This window comes from Pleurodeles waltl, chromosome 10, assembly GCF_031143425.1.
Source record: "Pleurodeles waltl isolate 20211129_DDA chromosome 10, aPleWal1.hap1.20221129, whole genome shotgun sequence".
Taxonomy (NCBI): domain Eukaryota; kingdom Metazoa; phylum Chordata; class Amphibia; order Caudata; family Salamandridae; genus Pleurodeles; species Pleurodeles waltl.
In genome coordinates, this window is record NC_090449.1 from 334,280,635 (window position 1) to 334,304,443 (window position 23,809).

Here is a 23,809-nt window from a genome sequence, read left to right on the forward strand (position 1 = left end):
TCATATCAAACACAATTACAATCAAGAAGGCATTTAGGGTTTGGTAGAAACCTATGTTTCCCTTGCTTCATTTAGAGATGGGGTAACTGCCTGGTTTCCTCCTGTTGAGCATCCTACAGAGTATAACCTTGACTAAGCAACCCATCCGCCACTGGACAGATAGGTCACATTGGTGAATGACGCCCCTATATTTTGGATGGGGCATGCAACACAGATTTTTCTTGTCTCAAAGTGCCATGCAAGGCTCAGCGTACATGGGTAGCTAAAGTGGGAAAAGCTCCCTGCACATCCAGAACATTTTACTTTTGCATCTTAGGGACAGACCCCTGCTTTGGTGGTTTGTTTCTGAAAAGTGAAAGAATGCTGAGAGGATCCCATCATGATGGCATCATACTGTCAGGGCCAGCTTTATGGTAGTGCGATCAGTGCGGCTGCACTAGGTGTTGACCTGGAGGGGGTGCACAGACCTCAGGGGGAGAGGGGTAGCTGTATGTAGCAATAACTACGATTTAAAAGCACCTGCTGCAGAACTCCTTATGTGTCCAGCTTTTAGGCAGCAATAACAATCTTGTGATAGCTCTTGTGATTAATGTTCCTGCTAGGGAGAGAGATCAGGAGTTTTGTCTTGAGGCAGTTTTGACTCATCATAAAGTATTGCAGAGGATTAATATGAGGATAGCTGAGTGGATTAGTAAAGCTAGCTTTTAACAGTGCTTTAAAACAAATAACATTGATTTGAGAGAGGGGGTTGGGAGAGATGAAGGTCTCTTTTGCGGATGGTAGTGAGCATAGGAGGCTTGCCTGGTTTGTACTGGGTACCTTGGGTACTTACACCTTATAGCAGGTCCAGTTATCTCTTATTAGTGAAGTAGTAGTGTTCTAGCAGCTTAGGCTGATAGAGGTAGCTATAGCAGAGCAGCTTAGGCTGAACTAAGAGACGTGCAAAGCTCTTGCAATACCACTTATAGTTACACAGTACTTATACACAAGTAAAGACAATACTCAGTGTTACCAAAAACAAAGGTCTTTATTTGGGTGACACAGTACCAAAAATATCTTAGCGACAATACTCCTTCTACAGGTAAGTATTATACACAATATATACACTAGACACCAACATTAGACGAGTAAATAGTCATAGAACAATGCAAACTATAGGAAATGCTATAGAATGCAATGGGAGAAAATTGTCACGACTCACGTGCTGCTGGCGCCTGGAAACCGCAGATCTAGTGGCGTAGGTCTTGAGGGTTCGGCTTTGGCCCAGAAAGGGGCGACTCTTTCTAGTAGCCACGGTGCTGCAGGCAGTGGAAACGCCAAGAACAGACCGTGCCCTTTAGAATTAGTGCCAGAGGGAAAAAACCCCAATAAAGGGGAAAAAACCTCCAAAAAATGGATTCCTGAAACGAAAACAAAACCAGGAATCAAACAGGAACAAAATGCAGGTAAATGCAAAATCGAAAAGATTCAGAACCGAAGGCTAAGAATCAGGAGTGAAGACACAATCTGAGCAGAAAGTGATGCAGCGCAAGGAAAGGGAGAAAACAGAGCCCTTATATACCAAGAAACAGGAAGTGACCAACAGGAAGTAAAAAGACACCATTTTAGATAGGGAAAAAGTACATAGGATAGAATAGAACAGGAACCATAGAAAATAGGGACCAAGGAATGCTGGGAAGAAAAAGGTAACATGGGAAGGGGGAAAGACATAAAGAAAGGACAAAAAATGCCTCGAAAAGGTAAAGAAAAAAAAGTAGAAGAAGAAAGAAAAAGAAACAGGTAAGGAGGGGTCAGGGGAGAACAGGGACACCACAGAAGGCAGAGCGAGGCCCAAAATAATATCTGGGGCCTCGCGCTGTACAAAGAAGACTCGGGGCGCGCCGCGTCCTGAGAACGCGCTGCGCGGCGCGTGCCGAATGCTCGGCTCGCGCCGCACCACGCGGCGCAACAGTAGGTCCCCCCCCCGAAGGTCCAGGTTTGAAGGGAAACAAACGATGAAAACGAGAAATCAAAAGAGGGGCGTGAACAGAAGAAGCATCTTCCCAAGAGCATTCACTAAGAGGATAACCCTTCCAGTGAATCAAATACTGAAGACGCCGGTGAAAAAGGCGGGAGTCACAAATTTCTTGAACCTCATATTCAGGGACATCATTCACCAACACAGGAGGAGGACAAGGAAACTGACGAGAGAAAGGATCAGGGACATAAGGTTTGAGTTGGGATACATGAAAGACCGGATGAATTTTCCAAGTATGAGGCAAGCGAAGACGAACAGTGACAGGATTGAGCAACTGAAGAATACGAAAAGGCCCATAATAGCGAGGCGTGAACTTATTCAGAGAAAGACGAGAGGGCAAGAATTTGGAAGAAAGCCAGACTTTATCCTGAGGGTGATAATCGGGAGTGGGTCCACGTTTCTTATCAGCGATCTTCTTCATATACCTCTTAGTGTGCAATAAATTAGATCTAATGAGCTTATGGAGTTGCAGGAGACGTTTGGAAAAAGATGTAATGGCAGGCAAAGGAGAGGTAGATTGAGGAGCAGTAGGAAAAGAGGTCGGATGATAGCCATAGGAACAGAAAAAGGGAGTGACCTTGGAGGCACTATGGACAGAATTGTTGTAGGAATATTCAGCAATAGGAAGATAAGTGTTCCAGTTGCTTTGGGTGGAATTACAAAAACAACGAAGGTATTGTTCTAGTCCTTGATTCAAACGCTCAGTTTGTCCATTGGTCTGAGGATGGAAACCGGATGATAGTGCTATATTGATATTCAGTGTCTTGCAAAAATGTTTCCAAAACCGGGAAATATACTGGGGACCCCTGTCAGACACAATGGTATGTGGAAGTCCATGGAGACGGAAAATATGGTCGATAAATATCTGGCTCAATTCTTGGGATGTTGGTAATTTCTTTAGAGCAGTAAAGTGGGCCATCTTAGTGAAAGAATCAACAGTGACCATGATAACCTGGTTTCCAGCTGATGGCGGAAGTGAACACATAAAGTCAGTGGAAATAGTATGCCATGGCGTTGGTGGAACTGGCAAAGGCTGTAGTAATCCTGCAGGTCTGCTACGGGGAATCTTGACTTGGGCACATATGGGACAAGCCTGAACATATCTTTCGACATCTGATTTCCAGGTAGGCCACCAGAAAGATCGCGAAAGAAGTTCTTGTGTGGCCTTAATACCTCTATGTCCAGCAACCGGTGAATCATGGCACATCTGTAATGCTTCGTCTCGCACTCTGTTAGTAGGGAGGAATAACAGCTTCTGATGAAAAAAGAATCCTTCTTTCTTGCATAAAAAGGTTCTTAAGTTCTCTATTTCGCTATTAGACAGGCTGGAATACTCCAGTCGTACCTCATCCAGAAAAGATTGAGCAACTCCAATGATCTTACTAGGCTCCAGTAGAAACTGAGATGGGGAAGGAGTACAATCTGGATAGCGTCGAGACAGAGCATCAGCCAGAATGTTTTGAGATCCAGGAATATAGGTGATTTAAAAGTCATACTGACTAAAGAAAAAGGCCCAACGCGCCTGGCGACTATTTTGGCATACAAAATTACGTAGACATTGCAGATTACGGTGATCTGTTCTCGCCTCGAAAGGCTCCTTGGATCCCATCAGAAACTGTCTCCATTCGATGCAGGCTGTCTTCAGAGCTAACAACTCTCTTTCTAGTACAGAGTAATGTTGTTCAGCTGAAGAGAGAATATGGGACAAATAGAAAACAGGATGTTCAAGACCATCATCTTCTTGAAGTTGAAGCAAGACTGCTCCAATAGCTTTTTCGGAAGCATCGGTAACTACGATAAACTGTTTATTGGTATCTGGATGTCTCAAGATGGGAGCTTGAGTGAATGCCTTCTTTAATTCTTGAAAAGCTGTTTCAGCCGCCTTGGTCCAGACAAACCCCTGTTTTAGATTTTCCTTCTTTAAGGTATGGGTTATATGGCTGGTCTGTTTGGCAAAGTCTTGAATGAACTGTCGGTAAAAATTTGCTAATCCTAGGAAACATTGTGTTTCTTTGATAGAAGAGGGAGAAGGCCACTCTAGAATTGCTTGTACCTTTTCTAGGTCCATAGCTATGCCGGTGGAACTTAAATGATAACCCAGATATTTGACTTCCGTCTTATCGAACTCACACTTTTCGGGTTTACAGAATAGTTGATGTGCTCGGAGTCTGTGAAGGACTTGTTTCACATGAGAAGAATGGAGTTCGGGGCGTCTGGAAAAAATAAGGATGTCGTCCAAGTAGATTACGAGTGTCTGGTTCAAGAGATCGGAAAATATTGAGTCCATAAACCTTTGAAATATAGCAGGAGCGTTCGTAAGACCAAAGGGCATGACTTTATATTCAAAATGACCGAACGGTGTCCTGAATGCTGTTTTCCACTCGTCTCCTTCTTTTATACGTAAAAGGTGGTAAGCTCCCCGAAGATCCAACTTGGTAAAACGTTGAGCCCCTCTGACTGCCTCTAAAATATCCTTAATGAGGGGCAAAGGATAACGATCCTTTATAGTTATCTTGTTTAGGCCTCGAAAGTCTATGCAAGGACGAAGATCTTTGGTCTTCTTGGGTACAAAAAAGAGAGGAGCCCCTGCTGGAGAAGATGATGGAACAATGAGACCACCCTGTACATTTTCCTCCAGATACTCCTTAAGAACTTCCTTTTCAGGTTCCGTGAGAGAATACATCCTCCCAAAGGGAACGACTGTTCCAGGTTCCAAAGGAATAGCACAATCGTACTCTCGATGTGGAGGTAATACAGGTCTGGATGGTTTTTGAAACACGTCTTGGAACTCTAAATAATGTTCAGGAACCCCTTGGACAGTGTTGATGGAATACTCCGTAGTACTCTTCATAGGTGTTAATCTGTTTGGTGACCAATATTTATCGGAAGCAAAGCAATTTTCTTGACAAAACTGTGAGGATAAAGAAATTGTCCGCGTTACCCAGTTCACATATGGGTTATGTCTAGTTAACCATGGAATTCCGAGAATAATGGTATGGTTGGGAGATGAAATGAGATCAAAAGAGAGGTGTTCTTGATGATTACCAAACTGTAAATTTAACATCAAGGTCGTAGTATCGACTGGACCTGAGGATATTAAAGATCCATCCACGGTGTGTACTTGTTCAGGAATGTCTTTGGGTTGAGTGGGAATTTGCAGATTAGTGGCCCATGTCTTATCCATGTATATACCACTAGCACCACAATCCAATAATGCCATAGTTCTTTCTTGGCGGCCATCAGGTAGTTGTAATATGACTGGTAACACGAACAAGTAAGTTGTATTGTCGTTGAATGAGCTGATAGAAGGTATAGCCGATGATCCCGTCCCCTCCCTTCTTACAGAGGACGGGAGGTGGCGTTTCCCAAGGGTCTAGGTGGACGTACAGGACATGTACGAAGCAGGTGACCAGCAGAACCACAGTAGAGGCACAATCCCTTCTTCCGTCTGTCTTCCTTCTCACTAGCAGAGAGTGGCCCTCGAGCAGTATCCACTTGCATGGGTTCCCCTTCTATATCTTTAGCAGGAGGACGAGATTCCTCAGGATGAGGTGGATACATCCGTGAAGAGCTTGGCTGAGACGCTCCTCTACTCCTTCTCTTCTCCATTCGTCGTTCTTGAAGACGATACTCGATGGAAAGTGCTTGATCCATGAGGCCACGAAGATCTTCAACTCTGGTGGAATGTACTAATTCATCCTTAATTTCTTCCTTAAGTCCTCTGCGAAACAAAGTTACCAGGGTACGCTCCACCCAAGTGGTCTCTGCCGCTAATTGACGGAAACGTGTAATATATCGGAGGACATCCTGGGAACCTTGCTGGATATCACATAATGCTTCGTCTGCCGAGGCTTCCAATCCTGGGCGACTAAACATCTGTTTGAAGCGGGTCACGAAGGCAGAATAGTCCGACAATACTGGATCGTTGGATGACACCATCGGGGTTGCCCAGGCCAAGGCAGGACCGGATAATGCACTAATAAGATATCCCACCTTTGTCCTGTCATGAGAGAATTGGCTAGGTCTGAAGGCGAAGTAAACCGTTAATGCATCTAGGAATTCACGCAGTTTAGTTGGTTCACCAGAGAAGCGAGGCGTTGAGGCGGAGATAGTCGGAACATCGCCACTGCGGAGGGCCAAAGCCTGTCGTAAGACCGCATTCTCGTTGCGCAATTGTTGCAATTCCTGAGCTTGTTGTTGAATAGTAGTCAAAAAAGATTAATCAGGATCTGCAGCCGCCGCCACTGTGTCATCCATAGTATCAGAAGATGTCGGAATGGTTTGGCGCTGCATTCTGTCACGACTCACGTGCTGCTGGCGCCTGGAAACCGCAGATCTAGTGGCGTAGGTCTTGAGGGTTCGGCTTTGGCCCAGAAAGGGGCGACTCTTTCTAGTAGCCACGGTGCTGCAGGCAGTGGAAACGCCAAGAACAGACCGTGCCCTTTAGAATTAGTGCCAGAGGGAAAAAACCCCAATAAAGGGGAAAAAACCTCCAAAAAATGGATTCCTGAAACGAAAACAAAACCAGGAATCAAACAGGAACAAAATGCAGGTAAATGCAAAATCGAAAAGATTCAGAACCGAAGGCTAAGAATCAGGAGCGAAGACACAATCTGAGCAGAAAGTGATGCAGCGCAAGGAAAGGGAGAAAACAGAGCCCTTATATACCAAGAAACAGGAAGTGACCAACAGGAAGTAAAAAGACACCATTTTAGATAGGGAAAAAGTACATAGGATAGAATAGAATAGAACAGGAACCATAGAAAATAGGGACCAAGGAATGCTGGGAAGAAAAAGGTAACATGGGAAGGGGGAAAGACATAAAGAAAGGACAAAAAATGCCTCGAAAAGGTAAAGAAGAAAAAGTAGAAGAAGAAAGAAAAAGAAACAGGTAAGGAGGGGTCAGGGGAGAACAGGGACACCACAGAAGGCAGAGCGAGGCCCAAAATAATATCTGGGGCCTCGCGCTGTACAAAGAAGACTCGGGGCGCGCCGCGTCCTGAGAACGCGCTGCGCGGCACGAGCCGAATGCTCGGCTCGCGCCGCACCACGCGGCGCAACAAAAATAGGTCAAGGGGCAACACAAACCATATACTAAGAAGGTGGAATGCGAATCATGAATTCTCCCGTAGACAAGTGTAGTGTGTGCAGAATCGCTGGGAGAGTACGAATACAGTAAAGGTAAGTAAATTACCCCACCCTAGAGCCGCCCAGAAAAGCAGGAGTAAAGTACTGCAAGTTTCCTTAGGACACACTACACCTCATGATTGGGATTTTGCAGCAGCCAACCAAGTCTGCAAAGAACAACTGCTGGATTCCTGGACCTGAAGACCTGCAAAGGGAGGGGCCCAAGTCCAGAAGTCGAAAGAAGTTCCAGGAAGGACAGGAGCCCCTGCCAACCCAGAAGAGGGTGCAAAAGAAGAGTCCCCGGTTAGTCGAAGACTGCAGAAATGCACCCTAGGAAGATGCCAGCGGGTTCCTGCATGATTCAAAAGATGTCCCACGGCGTGAAGATAGTTGCAGACGTGATTTTGTGTTGAAAGTTGCCAACAAGCCTTGGCTACAAAAAAAGTGTGTTTTGTGTCACAATGGCGCTGGATGGACCCAAGAGGGACCTGTGGGCCTCAACTATGTGTGAGGAGGAAGAGGGGGCTCTCAGCACTTTAGAGAGCCCTCAGGATACCAGCCAGCACCCCAGGAGTCGCAGGATCCAGTTCAAAGGAGTTGCAAAACATGGTTGATGCAGCACAACAAAAGAAGGTCCCACGCCATCGGAGAACAACTCAGCGAGTTGAGCATCACAGGATGAAGTGCTGGGGACCTTGGCCAGACTGTGCACGAATGATTTTTGCAAATAGTGCACAGAGGCCTCAGGAGGTGAAGAAGACGCAGTGCACAGGGGTACCGTCGCTCTCAGGGAAGGTAAGGTCGTACCTCCTCCAAATTGTGTCAGCAGGACCTCAGGACAGTCTATGTCGATGATGTCTACCCTCTGTGTCCTTAGGATCACCATCGTCGCTGTGAGAGGAGTCCCAGTTTACCGGTCGTTGACTTGGAAGGTGCCTTCTTGGAGCAGGGGAGTGACTCCCTTACTCCACTGGAGATTTCTTCAGCCCTTCTAGTGCAGGATGAAGACAGGGAATCCCCAGAGCATGCACACTGTGGAAACTGTTGCAGGAGCTGAGGTTGCTGAAGAAAAGTGTCTCTTGTAGACACTTTGTCGCAGTTACATTGTTTCTTTGAGAAGGCTGCGGCTGATCCTAGGTCAGAGGAGTCTGAAGTTGTTGCAAAGGATTCCTGAAGGAAACTTGCAAGCAGAATCTGAAGAGAACCCACAGGAGAGACCCTAAATAGCCCTGAGAGGGGGTTTGGCTACCTTATCAGGTATGGACCTATCAAGAGGGGTCTCTGATGTCACCTGCTGGCACTGGCCACTGAGAGCCCTCCAGAGTGCCCCCCACGCCTTGCAAAGCAAGATGGCTGAAGTCTGGGGCACACTGGAGGAGCACTGGGCACCACCCCTGGGGTGGTGAGGGACAGGGGAGTGGTCACTCCCCTTTCCGTTGTCCAGTTTCATGCCAGAGCAGGGGACAAGGGGTCCCTGAACCGGTGTAGACTAGTTTATACAAGGAGGGCACAATCTGTGCCCTTCAAAGCATTCCCAGAGGCTGGGAGAGGCTACCCCTCCCCAGCCTGTAACATCTATTTCCAAAGGGAGAGGGTGTAACACCCTGTTCTCAGAGGAAATGCTTTGTTCTGCCTTCCTGGGACTGGGCTGCCCAGACCCCAGGAGGGCAGAACCCTGTCTGTGAGGTGGCAGCAGCTGTAGCTGCAGTGCAAGCCTCAAAGAGCTGGTTTGGCAGTACTGAGGGTCCACAGTGGAGCCCCCACAATGCATGGAATTGGCTCCCCAATACCAGATTTGGAATGGGGGGACAATTCCATGATCTTAGACATGTTACATGGCCATGTTCGGTGTTACCATTGTGAAGCTGCATTTAGGTATTGACCTATATGTAGTGCATGCATATAATGGCATCCCCGCACTTACAAAATACCGGGAATTGGCCCTGAACTATGTTGGGGGAACCTTTGCTAGTGCAAGGGTGCCCTCACACTTAGTAACTTTGCACCTAACCTTCAGCAAGTGAAGGTTAGACATAAGTTACTTAAGTGCAGTGAAAATGGCTGTGAAATAACGTGTGCGTTATTTCACGCAGGCTGCAATGCCAAGCCTGTGTAAGGGTTTGTCTGAGCTCCCTCTGGGTGGCAAAAGAAGTGCTGCAGCCCATATGGATCTCCTGGAACCCCAATGCCCTGGGTACCTAGGTACCCTATACTAGAGACTTATAAGGGGGGTCCAGTGTGCCAATTGAAATTGGAAAATGAAGTCACTAGCCTACAGTGACAAATGTAAAAGCAGAGAGAGCATAAGCACGGAGGTTCTGGTTAGCAGAGCCTCAGTGACACAGTCAAGCACCTCTGACAACACATACATTAGGCCACAAACTATGAGCACTGGGGTCCTGGCTAGCAGGATCCCAGTGAGACAGGCAAAACATACTGACATATAGGTTTTTATCTATGAGCACTGGGGTCCTGGCTAGCAGGATCCCAATGACACAGTAAAAGCACACTGACACACACTCACAGACAGGCCAAAAGTGGGGGTAACTATGCTAGAAAGAGGCTACTTTCTCACAGTGAAAGACTACAAGGAGGAGGCCATATAGGAGGTGGGCATCAAAAAAGATTGTTGCACCTGGCGCCACTCGAACCAGAGCCGGCAATACCTGTGGTACATACAGCTGTGACAGGAACTGCCTTCACCGCACCCATTGATACTTTTTAGCCATGTATCTCTGCCAGGCAGGTGAGGATATCTCAACTGGGTAAACAGTCCTCTGCCTAGAAGTAGAAGCCAAGCACCTCCCGACTCACGGGGTTGGCATGGCCAACCCAGTTCTAAATGACCTCCTAAGTGGCAGAGAAAATGGCCTCGTACATTTGGAATATTTACATTATCCACAATGGAAGCTTTCATGCTAATTGAACCTGTTAGAAAAAATGCTTAAGCCTGAGCTAACAACTAGGTAATTCCTAAGTACCTTTTAATCTCTAGTCACTGGTGGATTGTAATAAGGAAGGTTAGGACAGAAATCTTGCAGTTTCCCTCATGGGTGGATTCAAAACAATGCGTCTCGGCTTGAGTTCATTATTGGCTGCTTCATAAAAAGTTTAAAAACGTTACTGTTATTAACAATATTTATTTTGTCCTACTAAGCAGATTTATTGACTGATATTGCTTCTGGGTCACCACTGTTTTCTAAATGACATTTGTTTGAATCAATAGGATTCCCCCACACTTTGTGCAGTGCAGTAGCTTCTTGTTGGAAATATTTTAGGTGAAGCACGTTCATGGTTAAAAAGTCTCAACTGAGAAATATATTAGGAAGGACATCAAGGATTGAAATCTAAATCTCTCAACCTGTGGGTTTTTCTAATGTGACATTGTGAGGGCCATTGCTTATTTAAAAAGAGATTCTTCATTTTTTAATAATTTCATTGCAAATATCTTCACATTGATTCCTTCAAAAATACTCCATTTGCCCAAGTGTGACTTTCTGATGAAACATGGTCACCATCGTAACATCCACACAGAACTTTTTCATTAGTTAAGTTTCTAATTTAATGCGAATTTCAGGTGGCCATGACCTTGTCATTGCCACTCTTTCATCCTGTCAAGGTTTCTGAACTTCAGCTTCATTAGTAGTACGTAAATCATTTGTCTGTCTATCACTATCATTTTGTTGCAAAACGCATAGTGATTTCCACATTAGAGTAGCCACATATCAAGTTAAATATTACGTCTAATGATCTCTATAATATATTAATTTTCTAGTGCACCTAGAGAGGTAGGTCTTTGTGGATGCCTTTGTTTATCAGGGCCAATGCCTTTTCAGTGACATAAATATCTGTGATCATTGTGATTTTATTTACATGTTGAGGAATGCATTGATAAGGATTGTAACGTGTAGTTGTGTTAGAAAAGATATTTACTTTGCACCTATAAAGTTAGCAACCAATAAGCTGTGTCATAAAATTATACTTGCTAAATTTGAGAGCCCCGCTTATTGAAATGTAAAACATTTTTCCCTCCATTGACTGTGTAGATGGGAAATGGAAAAGCTTTTAGGAGTGCATCTAATTTCATTGATGAAAGTTCTCCTATGTTGTTAAGTATAGATTTGTGATATTACTTAAATTGCTTCTGAAGACAGCCGATTGTAGCAAATATAGACAGGAAATTGTAGGAATTAACATTATATGTAAGTGGAAAGTGGCTAATCATAACATTTTTAAAATAAATAACAAGGGCCTGATTCACAAAGGTAAACTGAGACTTGAAGTATACGTTTAGACCGAAAGTCTAACTTTAGACCTGAAGTCTAATCTAAAGTTAGACTTCAATTCTAAACTTTGACAGTAAGTCTAGGTTTAAACTAAAAGTCTAACTTTACATTAAGTTTAGACCAAAAGTCTAACTTTAGACCTGAATTCTAACTTTAGACCTTAATGTTAAATTTAGAGTTTCTGGTCTAATCTTAGATTCCAGATCTAAACTTAGACTTCAGATCTAAGTTTACCTTTGTGAATCGGGTCCCAAGACTTTAAGCAGATCGATGAACACTGTGGCAGCATGTGGATTTTACTGTTTGTCAACAATCTGTTTGTTTTCTCTGGGACTGACGTAGCTTTTGTGCAACAGTGTGTAAGAGTAAAATATTTTGTTTTCCTTTTTCAAACTGTACTGTGATCCAGTGGAGTAGCTTGGTGCCATGCGAATCTGGACATTCTTGGAGAGCTAGCCCTAAGGGGTAGAGGATAATAAGTGTGGTGGACACCGCACCATTTCTCCATTAATGCACCTAATCTGATTTAAGCGGCGCTGGGCAGGGTTGGACTCATTGATGAACCAGAAGCAGTCCTGGCAAAAATGCTCAAACCAGCCCCACTCCATTAGTCTCAGAGCACAATCTCTCTTTCCATCCATCATCTTCTCTCTCCCTTGCTCTCGCTCCTCTCTCTCTTCTCTCTCATTTAGCACTTTTTTTCTACCTTCACCACCCTCACCCTTTTTTTCTCTCTCTTGAAGCCTTCTGGTGCCTTCTGCAATTACTCTAAGGGAGCTGGGAAAAGTGAAAGAAGCAGCAGGAGCAGCACAGGGCCCCTAAGGGCTCCAGCCCACTGGAGAAATTACAGTTTGAATAAAAGGCCTGTCCAGACCTGGCACCATCTTCTGTTAATTAATTTGGATTAACTTCATGGCATACTTCTCGCTAAGAAAAGGAGGTCCGTTGTGTTCATAGGGACACCAAGAGACAGCAATAAGAAAGTATACGAAGATTTATTCTTAGCCAGTCAGCACCAACGTCTGAGCAGCTACTCCAGGCCGCGAAAGTCAGTAAATGCCACGACCTAGAATCCTACCGTCACACCAGCACAATACAAAGGAAAACATTTTATGCATAACATTCTTATAAGATATTGTCAATTGAAACATGGCATATACTACAGTGCCCCATACATATATTGCCAATTGTTGATCACCCCACACACAGGCCAATGCCTCTCTCTCAATTGTGCTACAATTCTTTTCTGTCTCAGACAATCGCATAAATGCAAATGCTATTGTGTTCTCTTTACCTTCCACCATTTGGCTTAATAGCACCTATACCCATGCTACTAACATCAACAGTTACTATTGACATACAATCATTCCCGAAAGGTTGCAACACTGGGGCATTGACAATCAGTGATTGTTTAAGGATCTTGAGGGCTTGCTTTTCCTCCCATAGAAATCTCACACCTTTTCTCAGCAACTTCTGGGTTGTCCAGAGGTTCAAAACATCTGCAATGCAAAATTCTGCACAAACTGTGAATAATACTCACAAAGACCAAGGAACAGTCTAAGCTTGTCTCTGTTAGTAGGGGATGGGCACTCCTCAATTCCCATAAAAATAGATTATTTTGGTAATATACCTGATGCTGATATCCTATGTCCCAGATATTCTATAGTTTCAGTCATGAACTTAAATTTTTCCCTTTTTACAGTAATTCCATGCTCTTCAAGAATGCCCAATAACCTATCCAGTTTTTGTATATGTGCTTGAACAGAGTCCGAACATAACAATATATAATCCTGATAAGCCAATACATCTTTATCTTCTTCAAACAATTGGTACATACGTTTCTGAAAAACAGACACTGCAGATGCAGTCTGTAGGAATCTGGCCTGGCTTATAGTGGGTACCTGATGGTACTTACACCTTGTGCCAGGTCCAGTTATCCCTTATTAGTAGATCAGTAGTGTTCTAGCAGCTTAGGCTGATAGAAGTAGCTATAGCTGAGCAGCTTAGGCTGAACTAGGAGACATGCAAAGCTCCTATTATACCACTTATATCATATAGCACTATATCATAAGAATCACAATACTCAGAGTTACTAAAAATAAAGGTACTTTATTTTAGTGACAATGTGCCATAAATATAGAGGATATACTCCCTTTGGAGGTAAGTAAAATACATAAAATATACACACAAATCAAAATCAGGTAAGTAAACAGTTAGAAAAGTAGTGCACACACTGTAAAATACAATAGAAAGCAATAGGCCTAGGGGCAACACAAACCATATACTAAGAAAGTGGAATGCGAACCACTTAGGGACCCCAGGCCTAGTGTAGTGTGTAGAGGGTCACTGGGAGTGTAAGAAAACACTAAGGGTGTCCAAGATATACCCCACCCCAAGACCCTGAAAAGCAGGAGTAAAGTTACCCTACTTCCCCAAAAATACACTAAAGTCGTGATAGGAAATTCTGCAAAGACCACAACAGACTGCAAAGCACTGAAGATGGATTCCTGGACCTGAGGACCTGCAAAGGAAGGGGACCAGGTCCATGAGTCACGAAAGTGTCCTGGGGGAGGGCAGGAGCCCACTAAACCCCAGATGAAGATGCAAAATGGCTGCCTCTGGGTGGAAGAAGCTGAAGATTCTGTGACAAGGGAAGATGCCAGGAACTTCTCCTTTGCACAGAACATGTCCCACTGTGTGCTGGAGGATGCAGAGTTGTTTCCTCACAGAAAGACCACAAACAAGCCTTGCTAGCTGCAAAGGTTGTGGTTGAAGAAAATGGGTGCTGCCCAGGCCCAGGAAGGACCAGGAGGTCGCCCCTTGCAGGAGGAGACAGAGGGGGTGCTCAGCAGCACAGAGAGCCCATGCAAAAACAGGCAGCACCTGCTGAAGCACTTGAACAGGCGTTCAAGAAATCTGAGCATGGCCATCGTCTCAACATTAAAAAGAAGGGTCCAATGAAGCCGGTGGTCAACTCAGCAAGTTGGGCAATGCAGGACGGAATGCTGGGGACCTGGGTTGAGCTGTGCACGAAGGAAGTCTTGCAAAAGTGCACAGAAGCCCTAGCAGCTGCAGTTCCCGCAGTACACAGGATTACTGTGGGGAGGCAAGGACTTACCTCCACCAAATTTGGACAGAAGGACCTCTGGACTGTCGGGGTCACTTGGATCCAGCTCCTGTGTTCCAGGGACCACGCTCATCAAGATGAGAGGGGACCCAGAGGACTGGTGATGCAGAAGTTTGGTGCCTGAGGTAGCAGGGGGAAGATTCTGTCGACCCACGGGAGATTTCTTCTTGGCTTCCAGTGCAGGGTGAAGGCAGACAGCCCTCAGAGCATGCATCAACAGGAAACATTTGAGAAAGCCGGCAGGATTAGGCGCTACAATGTTGCTGGTAGTAGTATTGCTACTTTGTTGCGGTTTTGCAGGCGTCCTGGAGCAGTCAGTGGTCGATCCTTGGCAGAAGTCAAAGAGAGAGATGCAGAGGAACTCTGGTAAGCTCTTGCATTCGTTATCTGAAGAGAAACCCACAGGAGAGACCCTAAATAGCTCTCAGAGGAGGATTGGCCACCTAACCAGGTAAGCACCTATCAGGAGGCGTCTCTGATGTCACCTGCTGGCACTGGCCACTCAGAGGCCTCCATTGTGCCCTCACACCTCTGCATTCAAGATGGCTGAGGTCTGGAACACACTGGAGGAGCTCTGGGCACCACCCCTGGGTGGTGATGGACAGGGGAGTGGTCACTCCCCTTTTCTTTGTCCAGTTTCGTGCCAGAGCAGGGGCTGGGGAATCCCTGAACTGGTGTAGACTGGTTTAGGCAAGGAGGGCACCATCTGTGCCCTTCAAAGCATTCCCAAAGGCCAGGAGAGGCTACTCCTCTCAGGCCCTTAACACCTATTTCCAAAGGGAGAGGGTGTAACATCCTCTCTTAGAGGAAATCCTTTGTTCTGCCTTCTTGGGACTGGGCTTCCCAGACCCCAGGAGGGCAGCAGCCTATCTGTGGGTTGGCAGCAGCGGTAGCTGCAATGAAAACCCTAGAGAGCTGGTTTGGCAGTACCCGGGGTCCATGCTGGAGCCCTGGGAATGCATGGGATTTGCACCCCAATACCATGTTTGGCATGGGGGTACACTTCCATGATCTTAGACATGTTACATGGCCATATTCGGAGTTACCATTGTGAAGCTACATATAGGTATTGACCTATATGTAGTGCACGCGTGTAATGGTGTTCCCCCACTCAAAAAGTCCGGGGAAATTGCCCTGACCTATGTGGGGGCACCTTGCTAAGTGCCAGGGTGCCCTCACACTTAGTAACTTTGCACATAACCTTCACCAAGTGAGGGTTAGACATATAGGTGACTTATAAGTTATTTAAGTGCAGTGTAAAATGGCTGTGAAATAACATGGATGTTATTTCACTTAAGCTGCAGTGGCAGTCCTGTGTAAGGATTGTCTGAGCTCCCTATGGGTGGCAAAAGTAATGCTGCAGCCCATAGGGATCTCCTGGAACCCCAATACCCTGGGTACCTGGGTACCATGCACTAGGGAATTATAAGGGTGTTCCAGTGTGCCGATCAGAATTGTTAAAAATGGTCACTAGCCTGCAGTGACAATTTTAAAGTCAGAGGGAGCATAAGCACTGAGGTTCTGGTTAGCAGAGCCTCAGTGACACAGTTAGGCACCACACAGGGAACACATTCAAGCCACAGACTATGAGCACTGGGGTCCTGGCTAGCAGGATGCCAGTGAGACAGGCAAAAACAAACTGACACAACAAGTAAAAATGGGGGTAACATGCCAGGCAAGATGGTACTTTCCTTCACAGTCAGAACGGCATGGAGGAAAACAAAATGCACCAAAACGTGTGGCAGATGCTGTCAGAGAACGAGATTCTTTGCTAAGTTCAACCTGGTGGTAGGCTGCCTTAAGATTAATAATGGTAAAAACCTTCATACCTCCCAACTGTGCCAAAATGTCCTGAATTCATGGTAATGGAAAACAATTCACTTGAATGTGGTATACCCTATTTTTGCTACATAAACTTTAGTATTTATGGTTTTGTGCTGATATTGAATCCGTTCTTTGAAATAACCCATCATGTCCATCTCCTGACCCCAAAATGCAATAGTTTTAATGGCCGATGGAGATACTGCAAATCTCTTTTATTTAGAGTAATAAATATCATCCAAAATAATTGTGATGGCTGGCCCTGAATCTACATAACAGTCTCCAATCATTACTTCACAAATTGGATCTTTTGTGGAATATAACATATACTGTGTGTAGGAGGCTGGACTGGCTTGTAGTGAGTACCAAGGGGTACTTACACCTTGCACCAGGCCCAGCTATCCCTTATTAGTGTATAGGGTGTCTAGCAGCTTAGGCTGATAGATAATGGTAGCTTAGCAGAGCAGCTTAGGCTGAACTAGGAGACGAGTGAAGCTCCTACAGTACCACTAGTGTCATATGCACAATATCATAAGAAAACACAATACACAGATATACTAAAAATAAAGGTACTTTATTTTTATGACAATATGTCATAAGTATCTCAGTGAGTACCCTCAGTATGAGGATAGCAAATATACACAAGATATATGTACACAATACCAAAATATGCAGTAATAGTATTAGAAAACAGTGCAAACAATGTATAGTTACAATAGGATGCAATGGGGACACATAGGGATAGGGGCAACACAAACCATATACTCCAAAAGTGGAATGCGAACCACCAATGGACCCCAAACCTATGTGACCTTGTAGAGGGTCGCAGGGACTGTAAGAAAACAGTTAGGGTTAGAAAAAAAGCCCACCCCAAGACCCTGAAAAGTGAGTGCAAAGTGCACTAAAGTTCCCCAAAGGACATAGAAGTTGTGATAGGGGAATTCTGCAGGAAAGACACAAATCAGCAATGCAACAACGATGGATTTCCAAACGAGGGTACCTGTGGAACAAGGGGACCAAGTCCAAAAGTCACAAGCAAGTCGGAGATGGGGAGATGCCCAGGAAATGCCAGCTGTGGCTGCAAAGAAGCTGCTACTGGACAGTAGAAGCTGAAGATTCTGCAGGAACGACAAGGGCTAGGAACTTCCCCTTTGGAGGACGGATTTGACACGCCGTGGAGAGTTGTGAAGAAGTGTTTTCCTGAAGAAAGACTGCCAACAAGCCTTGCTAGCTTCAAATCTTGCGGTTAGGGTTTTTGGATGCTGCTGTGGCCCATGAGGGACCAGGATGTCGCCAATTGCGTCTGGGGACAGAGGGGGCGTCGAGCAAGGCAAGGAGCCCTCTCAGAAGCAGGCATCACCCGCAGAAGTGCCGGAAAAAGCACTACGAAGTGGAGTGAAACGGTGCTCACCCGAAGTTGCACAAAGGAGTCCCTCGCCGCCGGAGGACAACTTAGGAGGTCGTGCATTGCAGGTTAGAGTGCCGTGGACCCAGGCTGGACTGTGCACAAAGGATTTCCGCCGGAAGTGCACGGAGGCCGGAGTAGCTGCAAAAGTCGCGGTTCCCAGCAATGCAGTCTGGCGTGGGGAGGCAAGGACTTACCTCCACCAAACTTGGTCTGAAGAGTCACTGGACTGTGGGAGTCACTTGGACAGAGTTGCTGGATTCAAGGGACCTTGCTCGTCGTGCTGAGAGGAGACCCAGGGTACCAGTGATGCAGTTCTTTGGTGCCTGCGGTTGCAGGGGGACGATTCCGTCGACCCACGGGAGATTTCTTCGGAGGTTCTAGTGCAGAGAGGAGGCAGACTACCCCCACAGCATGCACCACCAGGAAAGCAGTCGAGAAGGCGGCAGGATCAGCGTTACAGAGTTGCAGTAGTCGTCTTTGCTACTTTGTTGCAGTTTTGCAGGCTTCCAGCGCGGTCAGCAGTTGATTCCTTGGCAGAAGGTGAAGAGAGAGATGCAGAGGAACTCGGATGAGCTCTTGCATTCGTTATCTAAGGAAATCCCCAAAGCAGAGACCCCAAATAGCCAGAAAAGAGGGTTTGGCTACTTAGGAGAGAAGCTAGGCTAGCAACACCTGAAGGAGCCTATCAGAAGGAGTCTCTGACGTCACCTGCTGGCCCTGGCCACTCAGAGCAGTCCAGTGTGCCAGCAGCACCTCTGTTTCCAAGATGGCAGAGGTCTGGAGCACACTGGAGGAGCTCTGGGCACCTCCCAGGGGAGGTGCAGGTCAGGGGAGTGGTCACTCCCCTTTCCTTTGTCCAGTTTCACGCCAGAGCAGGGCTGAGGGGTCCCTGAACCGGTGTAGACTGGCTTATGCAGAAATGGGTACCATCTGTGCCCATGAAAGCATTTCCAGAGGCTGGGGGAGGCTACTCCTCCCCTGCCTGAACACCTTTTTCCAAAGGGAGAGGGTGTAACACCCTCTCTCTGAGGAAGTCCTTTGTTCTGCCTTCCTGGGCCAGGCCTGGCTGGACCCCAGGAGGGCAGAAACCTGTCTGAGGGGTTGGCAGCAGCAACAGCTGCAGTGAAACCCCGGGAAAGGCAGTTTGGCAGTGCCAGGGTCTGTGCTAGAGACCCGTGGGATCATGGGATTGCACCAACAATGCCAGGATGGCATAGAGGGGGCAATTCCATGATCTTAGACATGTTACATGGCCATATTCGGAGTTACCATTGTGAAGCTACACATAGGTAGTGACCTATATGTAGTGCACGCGTGTAATGGTATCCCCGCACTCACAAAGTCCGGGGAATTGGCCCTGAACAATGTGGGGGCACCTTGGCTAGTGCCAGGGTGCCCACACACTAAGTAACTTAGCACCCAACCTTTACCAGGTAAAGGTTAGACATATAGGTGACTTATAAGTTACTTAAGTGCAGTGTAAAATGGCTGTGAAATAACGTGGACGTTATTTCACTCAGGCTGCAGTGGCAGGCCTGTGTAAGAATTGTCAGAGCTCCCTATGGGTGGCAAAAGAAATGCTGCAGCCCATAGGGATCTCCTGGAACCCCAATACCCTGGGTACCTCAGTACCATATACTAGGGAATTATAAGGGTGTTCCAGTATGCCAATGTAAATTGGTAAAATTGGTCACTAGCCTGTTAGGTACAATTTGTAAAGAGAGAGCATAACCACTGAGGTTCTGGTTAGCAGAGCCTCAGTGAGACAGTTAGGCATCACACAGGGAACACATACCTATAGGTCACAAACTTATGAGCACTGGGGTCCTGACTAGCAGGGTCCCAGTGACACATAACAAACATACTGAAAACATAGGGTTTTCACTATGAGCACTGGGCCCTAGCTAGCAGGATCCCAGTGAGACAGTGAAAACACCCTGACATACACTCACAAACAGGCCAAAAGTGGGGGTAACCAGGCTAAAAAGAGGCTACTTTCTCACACTGTGTGACATATTAAAGGATGATAACATGTTAACTAACAGTCCATATATTTTTTACAAAAATCCAAGTCATTAACATCACTCTGCATAATGTGATCTTGATTTGTCTGATGTTGCGATTCAACTAGCACCACCTTTTGCCTGTTCCTACATACACATACACATGCAAAATGTCCTGCTATTTTACATTTCATGCGTATCTTACCTAAAGCCAGACAGTAACCCGCATTTGCCGCATGTGATTTGGAACCACATCTATAACAACTTATAGTTATTAATTTTTTTTTGCTCATGCGGTTCATTTTTAAAATATTTATCTTTGAATGGAATTGCATTTACATTTTCTATTTGCGCAACCTTTGTTTTACTTAACTCCTTAGACGCCATAACAGAACGTTCAATCCCCATAGTTATCTCTAATGTCTCATTTAAGTTGTGATTCCTGCAACATAAGAGCTTTTCTTGTACTTTGGTATCAAAACAATTCAGAACTAACTGATCCCTTAAGTTTTGATCTAACGGACCTTCAAATTCACAAGTGGATGCTACAATTCTCAACTCTGCCAAAAAAACGTACGTCTTCTACTGTGAGACTGAGATTGTCTTTAAAAGGATTCTCAAGTCCTTTTCACCGCTTCAGTGAACACATCCCATTGAGTGGACGATGGAGAATATAATTGAGGTTAATGGTCGAAAATCTGTTGGCCTTCCAACCCAAGACAGTTATAAAAAATTGCCTTTTTTTCCGGTGGCTTAAAAATGTAACCTATCGATGGTCACTATATAACTTTCAAAGGTTTTAAACCAATGAAGTCACTTTAATCTAGGCACCCCTGATTCTGGAAGAAACAATATTGGTAGATTAGTAGTTTGCATTTTTACACTGATCTGAAATTTACAAATATACTATATCACAAATATGTTCTGCCGTACTTGTAGTATCCTAAATAGTAACACATTGCTTATTCATTTCACATTACATACATTTGTTTTATATTAACATTGTTACAATCTTACACAGTATTTGATGTCTCTAATGCTTCACTATGACAGCATGCCCATCACTGGAAACAACCAACAGGCAATATAATGAAGCAAGAATGTGAAAGCATGCCTGTCGCTGCGTAATTCCTGTAGAGTAACAGGCAAGTACAGATGTGAAAGCGTGCCTATTGCTGATTAAATATGCTACTACGTAATGACAACACAGAGTATAATTTCCTTTCAACTGGAAGTGACCCACAATGACAGGCAACTGAAAGCATGCCTATCACTGTTAAAATTAAGGTAAACTTTTTGTATGGTTGACCAAAATCCTAAAGTGGTCATAGCAAAGTAGTTGAGCGTAAATTTCCAATGCCAGTGGAGCTTGCTCACTGTACACATGCACACTGTGAATGTTAATTTATGTCATGCCTCTGACTTCCTATTGCAATGAGATGAAGACTTTCACATGAATAAGCATGCGGCTAATACTTTATGGAGGCTTCGTATGGAGGTTATTATGAGATAGGCACAAGCAAGTAATTAATGAGAAGTGAGACTACGTAGTGGTTACAGCAAAGCACAGACTTTACAGCAAAAATGCAGCAGCAGAATAAAACAATAAATCTCTAGGATAAATGTGCGGCAGAACTGGAGACGTAGTTTCTTTTTCTATAGATGTCAAAGTGTAATACTCGCTGAAACGATTTTTTGAAATCTTCTAAACAGTATTGTGCAATACTTTACCTTACCACCTCTGAAATAATTCACAAGGGGATACTTCTGGTCAGCTTGCAAAGGACTTATAGTACTATCGAGTAGAAACCATGCACGCAGGTTCAAGGAACGGTGCTGACTTAAAGCCAGTTGTTGCCAAATTATGTTCTGTTCAAAGGAGCATGAAGAGCCAGCAATAAGAAGGTATATGTAGATTTATTCTTTGCCAGTCAGCACCAACGTCCGAGCAGCCTCTCCAGGCCCGACAGTCAGTAATTGCCACGACCTAGAACCCTACCGGCACGCCAGCGCAATACAAAGGAAAACACTCTACACATACCATTCTTATACAATACTGTAAATTGGAACATGGCATAGACTACAGTGCCTTATATTAACCCCTCAGGTGCCAAGCCTTTTTTTGGCTGTTTGGGGCAGTTCGCGCTTAGGCCCTCATAACCTTTTGTCCACATAAGCAACCCACGCCAAATTTACGTCCTTTTTTTCCAACATCCTAGGGATTCAAGAGGTACCCAGACATTGTGGGTTCCCCTGAAGGAGACCAAGAAATTAGCCAAAATACAGCGAAAAGTTCGTTTTAAAAAAAAAATGGGAAAAAAGGGCGGCAGAAGAAGGCTTGTGTTTTTTCCCCTGAAAATGGCATCAACAAAGGGTTTGCAGTGCTAAAATCACCATCTTCTCAGCTTTCAGGAACAGGCAGACTTGAATCAGAAAACCCAATTTTTCAACACAATTTTGGCATTTTACTGGGACATACCTAATTTTTACTATTTTTTGTGCTTTCATCCTCCTTCCAGTTAGTGGCAGAAATGGGTGTGAAACCAATGCTGGATCCCAGAAGGCTAAACATTTCTGAAAAGTAGACAACATTCTGAATTCAGAAAGGGGTAATTTGTGTAGATCCTACAAGGGTTTCCTACAGAAAATAACAGCTGAAATAAAAAATATTGAAATTCAGGTGAAAAAACAGCCATTTTTCTCCACTTTTTACTCTGTTACTTTTTCCTGCAATGTCAGCTTTTTGAAAGCAATATACCGTTACGTCTGCTGGACTCTTCTGGTTGCGGGGATATATAGAGCTTGTAGGTTCATCAAGAACCATAGGTACCCAGAACCAATAAATTAGCTGCACCTTGCAATGGGTTTTCATTCTCTACCAGGTATACAGCAATTAATATGCTGAAATATAAAGAGTGAAAAATAGGTATCAAGAAAACCTTTGGTTATTTCCAAAATGGGCACAAGATAAGGTGTTGAGAAGCAGTGGTTATTTGCACAGCTCTGAATTCCTGGGGTGCCCATACTAGCATGTGAATTACAGGTGGCGTTTGTCAAATAGACGTCTTTTTTACACACTGATTTACATTTGGAAGGAAAACATGTAGAGAAAGACAAGAGGCAATAACACTTGTTTTGCTATTCTGTGTCCCCCCAAGTCTCCCGATACAAATGGTACCTCACTTACGTGGGTAGGCCTAATGCTTACAACAGGAAACGCAACATGGCCACATCACATTTTTACATTGAAATCTGACGTGTTTTTTGCAAAGTGCCTAGCTGTAGATTTTGGCCTCTAGCTCAGCCGGCACCTAGGGAAACCTACCAAATCTGTGCATTTTTTAAAACTAGACACCTAGGGGAATCCAAGATGGGGTGTCATGTGGGGCTCTCACCAGGTTCTGTTACCCAGAATCCTTTGAAAATCTCAAAATGTGGCCAAAAAACACTCAATTTCGGTGACAGAAAGTTCTGGAATCTGAGAGGTGCCACACATTTACTTCGACCCAGTCTCCCGATAAAAATGGTACCTCACTTGTATGGGTAGGCCTAGTGCTCGCGACAGGAAATGCCCCAAAACACTATCTGGACACATCAAAATTATCAAATACAAAACTACCTGTTTTTATGGGGGGCACCTGCGTTTTTGGTCCTGGGCTCAGCAGCCATCTAGAGAAACCTACCAAACCCTGACATTTCTGAAGACTAGACACCCGAGGGAGTCCAGGGGGGTGTGCCTTGCGTGGATCCCCCAATGTTTTCTTATCCAGAATCCTCAGCAAACCTCACATTTAGTTAGATACATTTCCCTATTTGTCATTCACAGATAGCTTCAATCAGGGAATATCTATTGCTATTAATCAACTGGCTCCACTTAAACCCCCTGTTTCGCGTGAAACATAAAAAGGCAGATATCCTTGGTTCACTAAGGATCTTAAGATACTTCAAAGAAAATATTGTCAACAAGAACGGCGATGGAAGTTAGACCCCAATTTAGTTGAGAAAGAAAAACTAAGAGAT

General features: G+C 44.9%; 1 protein-coding gene across 4 annotated transcripts in view; it reads left to right on the forward strand.

Annotated features, from left to right (window-relative positions):
• The window catches only part of LOC138261518 (LITAF domain-containing protein-like), a 430,146-nt gene that overhangs the window by 183,100 nt on the left and 223,237 nt on the right, over nt 1-23,809 (forward strand). The window lies entirely within an intron of this gene.